At 33.6% G+C, this 13,941-nt stretch overlaps 1 pseudogene; it reads left to right on the forward strand.

Annotated features, from left to right (window-relative positions):
• Positions 1 to 13,028: 13,028 nt before the first annotated feature.
• LOC123811301 lies at positions 13,029 to 13,674 on the forward strand (annotated as a pseudogene).
• Positions 13,675 to 13,941: the final 267 nt, after the last annotated feature.

A 13,941-nucleotide genomic window follows, 5' to 3' on the forward strand; every position in this document is an offset into this window, starting at 1 on the left:
TGCAAAACTTCTGCACTTTCTGCTCAAGTTTCTGTGCACATAAAAGTGTTCTGAAAAATGAAGTTGACTGTTGATTAACTGAAAAGGAATGGAAGTAATTTCCCACTTCTCCTCTCAACTTTGGATAGTGTAAATATGTACATATTATTATTGAAAGTTGCTATCTATGCCAGATGATCAGTGAACTGGAAGAAAGACTGCACTGAGAATAGAAATTCATTCTTGCAGATCTAATGTTAATTCAGCAAACACACACAAAAAAACCTAGAATCTTAAAAACAATAATAAAATATAATGGGGATTTGAGACCTTTCACAAAACTACAGTTAAGTTTATGTTTAGGACAGAATAAAAAAATAATTTCCTGTAATCAAAAACATTATGCAGTGACCAAGTCACAATTCAAAAGTTCAAGGAGGTAAAACTATAAAACAAAAGTAAAAGACAAGAAAAAAATGGATTCAAGAGATATAATTACTGTCTATTTTGAGTTCTAAACAAAGAAAATATAAATCACAGAAAACTTAGCTAGAAGAACATTTCATTATTTTGTTTATTATAGCAGGTTAGAGATACACATTAGATTAGATTTTTGACTAGATGGTTGCGAAATCTTGAGAAAGATAATATGTACATAATATGTTACATATGTACATATGTAACAAGTTAGAGGGGTTATAAACCAACAATATGCAGAGGAGACGAGAGAAGTTATCAGACTAGAAAGTAGATAAATGGTTGGATAACATCTAGGCAATAGTAAACATGACTTAGCAAATGGAGAACTCTACAATTTTAAAAAGCTTACTTAAAATACTGCAGTAGATTTACTGATGATAGCCATTCTGACTGGTGTGAGGTGATATCTCAATGTGGTTTTAATTTGCATCTCTCTGATGATTAGTAAATTGAGCATCTTTTCATATGTCTATTTACCCTCCGTATGTCCTCTTCAGAGAAATGTCTATTCAGATCTTTTGCCCATTTTTAATTGGATTGTTTGTTTCCTTTTAGTGTTGAATTTTATGAGTTCTTTATATAATTTTAGATATTAACCCCTTATCAGATGTATCAGCAAATATGTTCTCTGGATCTGTGGGTTGTCTTTTTATTTTGTTGATGATTTTCTTTGCTGTGCAAAAACTTTTTAGTTTGAGATACATCCATCTGTTTATTTTTTCTTTTGTTTCCCTTGCCTGAGGAGTTAATTGTATCAGAAAAAATATTGCTACCAGCAATGTCTGAGATTTTACTATGTTTTCCTCTAGGATTTTTATGGTTTCAGGTCTAATATTTAAGTCTTTAATCCATTTTGAATTTATTCTTATGTGTGGCATGAGAAGGTGGTCTAGTTTCATTTTTCTACATGTATTTGCCCAATTTTCCAAACATCATGTATTGAGTAAACTATCTTTAGCCCATTGTGTGTGTTTGCTTCCTCTGCTAAATATTAATTGAATATAAAAGTGTGGGTTTATTTCTGGACTCTATTCAGTTCCAATGATCTATGTGTTTGTTTTTATGCCAGCACAATGCTGATTTGATATTAGGTAGCATGATCCTTCCAACTTTTTTCTCCTTTCTCAGGATTGCTGTTTATATGTGGGGCCTATTGTGGTTCCATATAAATTTTTGAAATATTTGTTTTGGTTCTGTGAAATATGCCATTGATAAGAATTGCATTGAGTCTATAGATTGCTTTGGGTAGCATGTACATTGTCTTCCTCATGTTGAGTTATACGATTTCTTTATGTTTTACAGATCAAAGCCTTGTCTGAGGGATCATTGGTAAAAATGCTTTCCCATACAGTTGTATCCTTTTCATTTTGATGTTTTCTTTAGCTTTGCAGAAGCTTTTTACTTTGATGTAGTCCCATTTGTATATTTTTTCCTTTATCTCTCTTTCCCTAGGAGATATATCAGTGAAAATACTGAGCATGGGATATCTGAAATTTTACTGCCTATGTTTTCCTCTAGGACTTTTATGGTATCATAACTTATATGTAAGTCTTTTATCCATCTTGAGTTTATTCTGGTGTATGTTGTAAGTTGGGGGTCTAGTTTCATTTTTTCACATGTACCTGTCCAGATCTCCCAACACCATTTATTGAAGAGGCTATTTTTACTCTATTTTATGCTCCTGTCACCTTTGTCAAATATTAATCGATCATATTATTAATTGTCTCATGAAACATGGCCTGATATTAATTGACTGTGAGACAGGGTTTATTTCTGGGCTCTCTATTCTGTTCCAGTGGTCTGTGTGTCTGTTGTTATGCCAGTACCATGCTGTTTTGATTACTATGGCCTTATAGTATAGTTTGATATTAGGTAGGGAGATTCCTCCAATTTTGTTCTTTTTTCTCAGAATTTCTGTTGCTATGTGAGGCATTTTATATGCTGTATAGATCCTGCATAGTGCAATGTGCAAAACTTACAGCTTCGTGTAGTATTTTGTATTTTTCTGATGGGCTTGCTTAAATAGCAGGCCAGCACTGAAATATAAATTTGCTCAAGGTATGTCAGATCCTGGGATACAAGGTCTGTCCAGAAAAAGTCCAGTCATTATTATTAACATAATGAAAAAGTTTGTAACCTGGTAGTTGAGGTGAATGGATAGATTGCACATGCATGAACAATGATGATTTCACTGTACTAGTCAGTGGGGGGTGGTAGACGGTTTTGAGTAAGCATGTGTACTGTGTGGTCATAACATTCAAAATGACTAAGTGAGTAGAGCAGTGAATCTGCATAAAATTCTGCATTAAACTTGAACGTTCTTCCATGTAAATTATTCTGATGATTCAGAAGGATGTAGCTATGGGCAACTGGTGATTGGCAGCTTCATCACAATGTGCCCATTCAATGCATCAAGTCTCATGAGAATTTTTTTGAGAAACATCAAATAACCCAGGTGACTTAGTCCCCCTACAGCCCCAATTTGGTGCCCTGCAACATCTGTTTTTTCTTAAAACTAAAATCACTTTTGAAAGGGAAAAGATTTCCAACCATTAGTGAGATTCAGGAAAATACAAAGGGGCAGCTTATGGTGATTCCAACAAAGGATTTTGCAGAATGTTATGAACAGTGGAAGAGACTCTGGGAGAACTGTGTGAGGTCCCAAGGTGCCCACTTTGAAGGGGACTGAGGTATAATTTTCTTCTGTACAATGTATCTGGTATCTTGTATCTTCTTCAATAAATGTGTCTATTTTTCATATCATGTGACTGAATATATTTTGCACATACCTCATATTTTCAATATGTAGAAAATCCTTGACATATTTAATTTTGAAGCAAGAGTGAGAAGTTTCATTATAGCTGTATAGTGTTCCAGTGCCTTTTGTTATATACAGGACTATGGATTAATTAAAATATAACTAACATTTCCTTAATAAATTAATTCAGTTTACTAAGGTGTTCTTTGATTCAGAAGTAATAGAGACAGAAATGTGTATAAAATATATAAAAAACAAAGTGAAACAGAAAAAATGCTATTATTAACACAAACTACTCTGTAGTTGTTAACCTAAGTATATTCACTCCTAATTTCCTTAGCCCAGTCTAAGCAATCAAACAGGGGACTCTTGAGTCACAATATTATTTCCTGAAATAACCAATAAAATATTTTGAATGCTGTTAGATATAAGCATGGGCTTTTGATATTATTCGACAGCTTGATAGTCATTGACAGTAATACTGCCAAACATACCTAAATCAGGGTTTATAGTTACCTGGAAGAAATTGCACACCTGTACTGGTTGTCACTAACTAGTAGGTAAAATCTGCTGTAGTGAGTTTACTTGAATCCTGCTACCACTCACATACTCAGCTGGTCCCCTAGACATCTCTTTGGTGAAGCAACTAAAGAATCAATTCCTGGCACAGCTGGCTTATCTGGGATCTTGCTCTAGCTTGTAAGGTCAGCATCCATTCTGATGGATTAGAGATTGTTCAAGTTCTTGAATATTGCCTTTTTTCTAAACTATCCTCATTTGAACTCATCAAAATTTTGGAAGGTGATATAGTCATAAAAGGCAAGGAGAACAGAAAACATTTATTTTCTTTTAATCTATGCATGATGCTGAAACTCAGAATTTTAGGATACTGAACTGAATTATATGCAGCAACATGGCTTTTGCTAAGCTAATTTGGTCTAAATATCTTTGTACAAAAACAGCACACTTAATAATTTCAGGGGAGTACCTTCAGTAAAAAATGAAAGCAAAGAGCTCAGGACTTACCATTTATCTCAAGGGCCAAGTGATGATCTGGCTTACATTACTAGACCGCTGCTGGTTAGAGCCTCCTTTCTGGCTGTCAGATGGGAGAAGGGAAAACAGAGGGAACACCTGGGCCTGCACACAGGGGACAGACCTTGGGAGCCATTGCTGCTTAGACAGTGTAAATGCAAGACAGAAAGAGGCTTCTGAAAGCATGGCATCTCATCTCATAAACTAAGCTAGGGCTGATTGCAATATAATAGTATGGAAATGAGGCGAGTAGAAACAGAGAGAAGCACCTCTGTCACATCAGATTCACCACACTTCGATCCAGTCAACAGGTAAGTCACCATCCTTCAATCTATCACTCAGCTTAGTATTAATAAAAAAAGCTATGTTGCCTTAATGAGTTAAGAATTTGACCTTATTCATATCTAAAAATATTATGGGGATAATAGACATAGATTTTCATATGTTTCTTACACTTTGCATGCCATACGCTTAAACTCATTTATGCATAAGTGTTAAAGATGAGAGAGTTGGGACCACAAAGAAAGAGGAATGTTGATTGCTAAGGCAAGACTTCAGAAGGGAATGGAAATTTGAAGGTTAGAATCTGATCCTTAATTTCAGAAACATGATTTTCTTCCCATGCTTATTTTTCCCACATTTTTAGAAGAGCTAATGCATAAACTAGAATTTCTTCAATCCTGTACATAATCAGAGCAAGAAAAGTTGCCTGGAGGTTTTTGATGGAAACAAGCTATGGGGTCTGTAATACCCAGCACTGCTATAAAGCATATGTGAGACCTGTTTTAGAACACCTTTGTTTGTCTGAGCACAAGACCCTCTGGGGAGAGCTCAAGACACACTGATAAATACCTTTACTTAGGAAATCTCATTTCATTTAATTGATTTTATTATACATAAAGTTTACATTATAATGCCTTTAATTTTAACCAGGTAATTTAATTTAAGATTACTTAGTAGTTATTTTGCTTAGATTTAGGTACATTGGCAGCCATCTATCTATCTGTAGAACATGCATTGGTATGAATCATTTCTTCAGATAATAAATCGGATTTATTTAGTTACCAATTTTTAAAGCTTATCTGTTAAATGGTTATTTTACAATCTCTCTCTGAAGAAAACTTCCATTAGCACCATATATTCCAAAAGCATTGTTGTGTGGAAGAAAGGGGGTCATGTGTGAAATCTGAAAGCTCAGGGGAGGCCAGTGTGGCAGCCTTACAAATCCTGACACCTTATGTGACCATGTAGGATGATCTGAAATAGAGAGAGAGAGAGAGAGAGAGAGAGAGAGAGAGAGAGAGAGAGAGAGAGAGAGAGAGAGAGAGAGAGAGAGAGAGACATTTACACCATGAAATATTATGCTGCAGGAAAAAAAAAAGAAGGAATTCCCATCTTTTGTGACAGCATGGATGGAACTGGAGACTTATACTCAGTAGATAAGCCAGTTGGTGAAAGACAAATACCATTTGATTTCACTTATAAGAAAAATCTAATGAATAAAATTTGAAAATGACCAAAATAGAACAGAGGTAAAAAATCATGGAATAGACTAACAGCTCTAAGAAGGGATGGGGGAGGGGGCAACTGATCAAAAGTAGGCAAAGGGATTATTCAAAGAACACATGAAGGACCCATGGACATGGACATGGACAACAGTTTGGAGACTGACTATGGAAGTGCAGGGCAGGCTGGGTGGAGCTAAGTGAAGGGGAAAAAGTAGAACAACTGTAATATCATGAACAATAAAGTATTTTTAAAATAACTTTCTAACTAAAAGTAGTTCATGGTGAGTAATTATGTCCTAGGCTGCTATTTTGTTGGTCAAAAAGCCATTTCATTTTTTCTATAAAATAAAACATATATTTTTCATTTTCACCAAAAACTTTATTGATTTGGATATTTTGAGTATGTTGGTTATCTCCTGCATTGTATAATAGAAATTGAGTCTTTCTATTAATATCTTGATTTGATCACTATCAACTTCAACTGGGCTTCAACTGTGGCAGCACCATCCTGCCAGAAATCTCCAGCATGTGCATGAACCTTGGGAAACTCCTTTTGACACATTCGACCAGTACAGCACCTTTTCCATACACTGCACAAATCTTTTATTGTGTTTCAGTTGTGATTTTACCTTTCCTGAAATAATAAAGCATGATATGCCAAAAATGTATATTTTCTTTAAACTTAAAATAACAAAAATTCACCAACTTTTATTTTTTTAAATGCACACTGATACAACAGCTGCCACAAACCAATCTAACAAAATTGCATCAAATGAATTTAAAGATAACTAAGCACTACTACAGCCATCTAACAACAACAAAAAGAACATTTTGATCAACCCAATATTTTTCCCTAACAAAGTTGGATGTTTACCTTAACTGAGTCTGACTGCTGTCTTTTTGCATCTGTGGTGACATACATTTGGAATGTCAAATTTCCTTTTCTGGACCCCTTAGAGCACAGGCACTACACCAGGGGGAAACCACAAATCCCTTCATTGTTATTGTTATCCTGCTAATGCTTTAATTGTTGACTATGAATTGTCCTGTACCCATCTGTGTAAAAGATATGTCTATGGTTTTACTTTTCTCCAAGCCCACCTCCCCCAACGCTTTGCTTTCTCCAGCCTCCCTAATCTATCACCAATGGATTTCATGTGGCCCACTTTCACCTCCCTCTTTTGGTTGTATTATATAAAACAAAGTGAAAATTTTCATTCTTTCGACCATTTTCTCAACTCATTGAGGTTTTCCTTCTCTGAAATTAACTGTCTTCAGTTCATCTCAGATAAACTTGCAAAAGTCCCCTTCAGTTTTAATGTTTCTCACATTGACAGTCATGTCATCAAATCCATACAAACCCCAAGAATATTCAGGATTTTTACTTAAAATGTTTATGTTGTTTTGGTATTTGTCTTATTCGACTCAACTTATTTTGCTCACTGTTTTCATATGACACACTTCCTAGTCACACTTCATTCTTAATTTAAGGTTTCTGTCACCTAACTGATTGATTTTCTCTTTACCTCAAATCCAATAATCTATCAAACAAAGTGATTTCAACATCCAAACAGACATCCAACATGTGAATTTCATTCTTTAATATTCTCAACTCCTGGGATCTTCACTTTAGTCTATTCTAGCCACATGTTTCCATAATTATTTAGAATTTCTTCAATTGTAAACTCTTGATCAAATATTATATCCACTCATTGAAATCTGTCCTTGCAGCTCTCACATGAGGCTGCCCATAACACTTATCGGGCAACCTTCCCTAGAGCTCCAGTCATACCACTTCTCTAAAGCCTACATGTTGATTATCATTTTCCCCAAGTCCCCACTATTTTATATATTCAATATTTCCTTTGTTCCCCAATTGTCTAAATTTAATGATACATCATTTTAATCCTTCTCTTGCCAACATCTTTAATTTTTAAATTTAAATTTCTATACATGCTTCCGATAAAACTGCAATTTTACAGAAGCCTAAATATTGGTCTCTCGCTTTTCCACCTAGCTTTCAATAACTGCTAGAAGAAACCAATTTTAGGCAAACTTGTGACATTATGCAGCTCATGAATCATTTTGTATTTACTGGGTCAAAGTAACTATTTAAAATATTCTTTAATTTCCCCAAATAATCCATTCTACTATATTTTCTCTTGATTCAAAACAACATGACAGAATAATAGAAGCCACTTCCAAGGAACATCACTAACTTTTTACAACCACGTCATATTACAATATTATCTCCTGGGGACACCACTTTAATATCCTCTGTGTCCTGCATCTTTCTGTGTACTCACCTAACTCATCAATGTTTAAACACATTTGATAGTCTCACACATTGAAAAAATTATTTCTTGACTTCATGCTTTCCCTAAGATAATACACAAAACAAATAAAAATATTTTTAATCATTACATAAATACCTTACCTGGCCAGTTTTATGTACTTGTTATTTCTTATATTTACTTTGTCTATACTCCTACAGTTAGGAATATAAACTGCTATTCCATGAATTCTGTTCTTGTTTCAGTCACAAAAGGTACATGTGCTATTGATTCCAATAAATACTTCTTAGAATTGATCACACTTGACGTCTCTAAATAATCATTCTAGTTAATTCTAGTTAATAAAATGTATTTTGCCCTTGATTTCTAGAAATCTGTACCTTTGTTATATTGTCACTATTCCAAAAGTTGTTTCTCAGAATCCTTGTTAGGTTCTCTTCTGTTACCCATTGTTTAAATATTGATCTTTTTCTAAGATTTTTTTTTTTTTGGTCCTTGGAACTTTGTTCTTACCATATATATTTTCTGGGTAATATCATTCAAATGCCTTTATTTGCTGATGGGGTATTTAATATATACCCTAGATTGAGAACATTGAAAACATTCACATTAGTAATAATTGACCATAAAGACTTATCTTTTCTTAGAGATAGTTCCCTAAAACTACCTTTCTTCTAGGCACCTTGAAAGGTGTTATTATAAAAATGTATAGATTAAAAGTGCTACCCTTGGAGGTAACATTGTGGTAACATTAGATTTTTTTTTATTGATTGCAAAAGTCATATATTAAAACTGCTATTGGGAATAACTACCTGATGCTCTCTCTGATACTCTAAACTCATGAAATATTAAAATCATCATCACCTCCCATATCATCTATATTATCCAGGATAGTATAGTGTTTAAAATAAACAACTCTGAAATCATACAAAATAAATATTAACACATGTGGTAGGTTGAATGAAAGAAGGCCCTTCAAAGATGTCCAGATTCTAATGGCCAGAACCTGTGAAAATGTTACCTTACACAGTAAAGGGGATTTTAGCTGTGATTGTTAATTCAGAATTTTGAAATGGGAAGATTGCCTTAGATTTTCTGGGTGGGTACAATGTAATTATAAATGTCTTTATAAAAGAGAGGCTGAAGAGTCAGAGTAAGAGATCTGAGGATGGAAGCAGGAGTAATAAAGAGTGATGGGAAGTTGCTATGCTGCTGACTTCAAAATAAGGAAGGGGCCATAAGCCAAAGAATATAGGAAGCTTCTACACACTGAAAAATGCAAGGCAATAAATTCTGCCTTAGGGTTCCCCATAAAAAGACAGGCTTTCCAACAAGTTGATTTTAGATTCACAAAACTCATGTCCAGTTCCAGTCTGCTGCATTGTGATACAGTGAATGTGCACTGTTTTGAGGTACTAAAGTTTGACTCAGCAGCAATAGAAAACCAATACAAACGACAGGTTTTCCTTGCTCACCATCAAAAGATGAAGATTTCTGACAACTTGAAGGTGTAGTCTAATGTCACCAGAAGAGGAAGAGAGACTGAACAATCATGCTTAAAGTTTTAAAATTTATGGCAAAGTCTGAAAGTAGGATTTATAATACCTTTATGCATGACATTCTAATTATGAAGGAGCCTAGACTATATAGTTTTGATGGATGCCCAGAAAAAGTACCTGATACTAGTGAATGCCTGACATGCCTCTGTCATTCTCTGTCCTCCTGATTACCAAATACTCATTTCATTCTTTCTCTTATCTATAAACAAACTCATTTTCTCCTTAAAAAATACTCACAAACACCCACCCAGTCACTGCATTCAAGCCAAAATTAAGGATTTCCAGATAATACTCAATTATCTCCATTAAGTTTAGATATTCCTCCCACCCAGCAACTAGTAAACTGAAAAGATAAGTTATCTGTACTCTACTTTTATTTATACTGCATCATACAAAGATGTAATAGGGACAGGAGAACCCTAATGAATTATCCCAATCAATAAATGTGAAAAATGCAATAGGATGTATTTGATAGCAATTCTAAATTTCTTGTGAGCAGATATTGTAAGGAGCCCCTTTCCAGGAATGGCAAAGATTTAATTAAGACTTGATTCTACTTTCTGGCAGAAATTGCTTTATGCTCTTTTCTTCACAGTTACATTGTTCTAGTCATTCCTTTAGAAAGATCCTTTATTAAAACTTTTTATCAAGTTACATCTGAAATACTGTCCTTCTCATTGTGGTCATCATTAAGTTGAGAGGTATATTTGGTGATGCAAAAGCAGAGAAATAAAGCAAATTTGAGAACAATGTCAAGGAAAGAACTTTGGCTGGAAGTCCTGAAACATATACAAATAGGAAACAGATAAAAGTTTAAAAGTTTTTTTAGAATGATAAGGTCAAAGAAATCACACACCCAGACCCCCTGAGCCCTGCCAATGGAAACCAAACAAACCACCAAAACTACTCAAGACTTAAACCATATTCATGATCAGGAGGCAAGTTTTTAAAACTATGTGGCCTCCATAGAGGATAGTATCTACAGAATCATAACTCAAAAAGTGCTTTTTCAATACATACAAATAAATATATAAGTTTCAGTATTTTTCTGTGTCATGAACCCACAAAAAAGACAACACTTTATAATGCAAAAGTGGTGCTCAAAATCAGATTGATGATCCCAAAGACTATGATGACATAAATTCTATTTACAGTGGAGTTGTATAATATATACAATATGATTATTTTTCCTTTTCTGTTTTCATTACCTTTACTTCTCCAAGGTCAGTGTATTCCATGGAAATGTTACAACATGCTTGCATATTTCTTTATAAAACATGCTTGCATGTTTCTTTATACAACATGTTTGCATATTTCAGGTGAAAATCAGAAGGTGTCAAAACAAAAGAGCATCTTTAGGAGAATAATTTGTGACCACAGGCAAATGGTTAGAAATACCAACTCCAGCAATGAATGCCAGTATATTATCAACTCAGCAATAGCCAGATATCACCCATTTGCCTTCAATGTCATCATTCTGGAAAGAAGATCAGGTCACCAGTTTTTCAGGCCCGACAGAGTATCCAGGAGATACAATGTATGCTTATGGATGTCATGTCTTCTATGAGGTCAAGCTTACTACTTCATTTCTTCATACAACCATACAACATATCAAAACAGAACATGTGGAATCAGAAAATGAATTTTTGTCTAAGAAAGTTTCCAAAAGACATGGTGATTGGCTTAGGTAGAGATTACTAAAATTAGCCATTATGACATTTATTTCTTCCCCTTTCTCAATCTGTTCACCAAGTAGAGAGTAAGGGGGATAAAATCAGCAATCAAGAAAATATATTTCCTTTCCACATGTAATTTAAACTCAACAAATTTATCACTTCACTAGAATTATATTATAGTTTTTTTTTACTAATTATATATTATAATTTTATCATTGATTAAGAGAAATCAACACTTTTTGATTACTCAATTTCTTTCATATCTACACTTATGTGTAAGTCCTTTTATCTTCGAGTCTTTTTTTCTTCTGTCATACCACTTGGCTGTCAGGACTAACATGATGACATCTTATTTATTTTTTCTTTGCTGAGTTTGTTTGTGTAGCAATATAAATAGTTTTCTTAACACATAGACAACTAGAAAGATGTACAGTTGGGTTCTGCTAGGTGGGAAGAGAAAAAAAAACACCTTCAAATTCAGCATAAACACATCAGCTACATGTGAAGATTTAAATAATCTAATTTACTTAATGAACATTTGATGCCACATTATTTGCACTTGGTTTACAAATTTACTGAGCTTTTCACAACAATTACCGATGATCACATCAAAATGTCAAACATGCCAAAGTGACATTTTGTTAGGCAGTTATAAAAAAGATTTATTTTCCCATTGGTATTTGTTGACAGTTTAATTTGTTGCAGTTTCTTATGTAAGAAGAATTATTGAAATTTTTTCTTATTTTGGTCATGGAAAAATGAAGAAGAAAATAGAGATGAAATAGAAATGAGAATAGAAGAAATTTTAGACTTTACAATATCAAAATATTTAATACTTCAGTGTAAAGAAATGTATACATCTTTTGAAATATATTTATGATGAAAATAACTGGTAAGTTAGAAAATGTAGATAAGAAACCAGTATACATTTTATGCCCTAAGTCTTGCTCCATAAAAGTCATTGGTAAATTTATTTCTATTACTCTCAGCATTTTATATATTGCCTTTATTCTTAAATAAAATGAGATCAAATATACAACCAATTTTGTAATCCTTTTATTTATCAATATATCACAAATATGTTTATGCAGATAAATATTTCTAGTAAACAATTCACTATTTATACTGCATTTCATTGTACCACTATAATTTATCTAACGAAGCTCTATATAGATAATTACGGTATTCTTAATTTTACTGTTTTAATAAGGATAACAATATACATCCTTGCATTCAATCCTACCATAGAATTGTGTATATTTTTGTGATATAATACGTCAAATGTGAGTTCTTAGGTTAAAGATTAAGATAAAATTGAGTACTCTTGAATTCCTATTACTAAATTGCTTTCAGGAATTTGCAATATATATAATATAATTATATATGTATTTATTTATTACTAAGAAGTATTATTGAAACTTCAGTCAATGTTTTGGAATCCACTGAGTCACAGGAAAATGTTTATATGAGATGTTTACAGCAGTATCACAAAGATACTGAAGTGTAATCTTAAACAATTAAGGAAACAAAGTTTCCTTCACATCGAACAAATACTGGAGCTTGAGATCAAACTGTCAGTTTAAAAGGATTTGTTGAACAAAAATGAATATAAAAGAAACTCCACAAGTAATGGATTCAAAGTTTTCTAATAAAGGATGGCAAAAAAATCTAGAGCTGGTAAATTTCCAAATTGTTTCCATTTCTGTGGAATTGGACAACATTTAAAGTTTTCTGGCCATATGGAGGAATCTGGTAGCTACAAGAACATGATAATGAAAGACACTTTCTTTGCCACTTCTCTTGTGAGGATAAAGACCATTCTCAGCATTCGGACTGTTGATATCCCAGAGAATGGCCACATCACTCTGAAGTGGTACACAGTTATTGTGAAGGGTCCCAGAGGCATCCTGCAGAGGACCTTTATTCATATAAACTTGGAACTCAGTCATTCTCTTTGGAAAGGAAAAAAAGAGGCTCTGGGTTAATAAATAATAGGGAAATAGAAAGTAACTGGCTACCATTCCCCTTATCTGTGATCATGTACAGTACATGATCAAGAGTGTTACACTGGACTTCTGTTACAAGGTCTGCATATGCTCACTTCCCCATCAATGTTGTTATTCAAGACAATAGTTCTGTTGTAGAAATCAGAAATTTCTTGGGCAAAAAATGCATCTGCAGAGTTCTGATGAGGTCAGGCATTGATTATTCAGTATCTCAGGCCCCAAAAGAGGAGTTGACTCTGGAAGGAAATTACATTATATTTGTATCAAATTCAATTGTTATGATTCAGCAAGCCACAGCAGTTAAAAACAAGGATAGCAGAGAATTTTTGGAAGGTATCAATTGTCTGAAAAAGGAATAGTTCAGCAGGGTGATGAATAAGATCTAGGTTGTCCAGCTATAGAAACAGCAAGATGCTGAATACTTTTACACACTTATTTGTGATAGTCCTCACATTTATTTGAGTAATTTTAAAGATGCAATAAAAGCTATGTATTGATTTGGGGAAAAATATTTTTCCAACCTTTCAATATTCCTTTTTTGTGTGTATATATGTATTTTTTTAATTTTGTTGTATTTTTTATTACCACTTATCCCCCTTATACCCTTGTCCACCTCCACCGCCTTCCACTCTGCACTCATCATACT

This window comes from Phyllostomus hastatus, unplaced genomic scaffold (genome assembly GCF_019186645.2).
Source record: "Phyllostomus hastatus isolate PE091 unplaced genomic scaffold, TTU_PhHast_1.1 phas_scaffold_78, whole genome shotgun sequence".
NCBI classification, from domain to species: domain Eukaryota; kingdom Metazoa; phylum Chordata; class Mammalia; order Chiroptera; family Phyllostomidae; genus Phyllostomus; species Phyllostomus hastatus.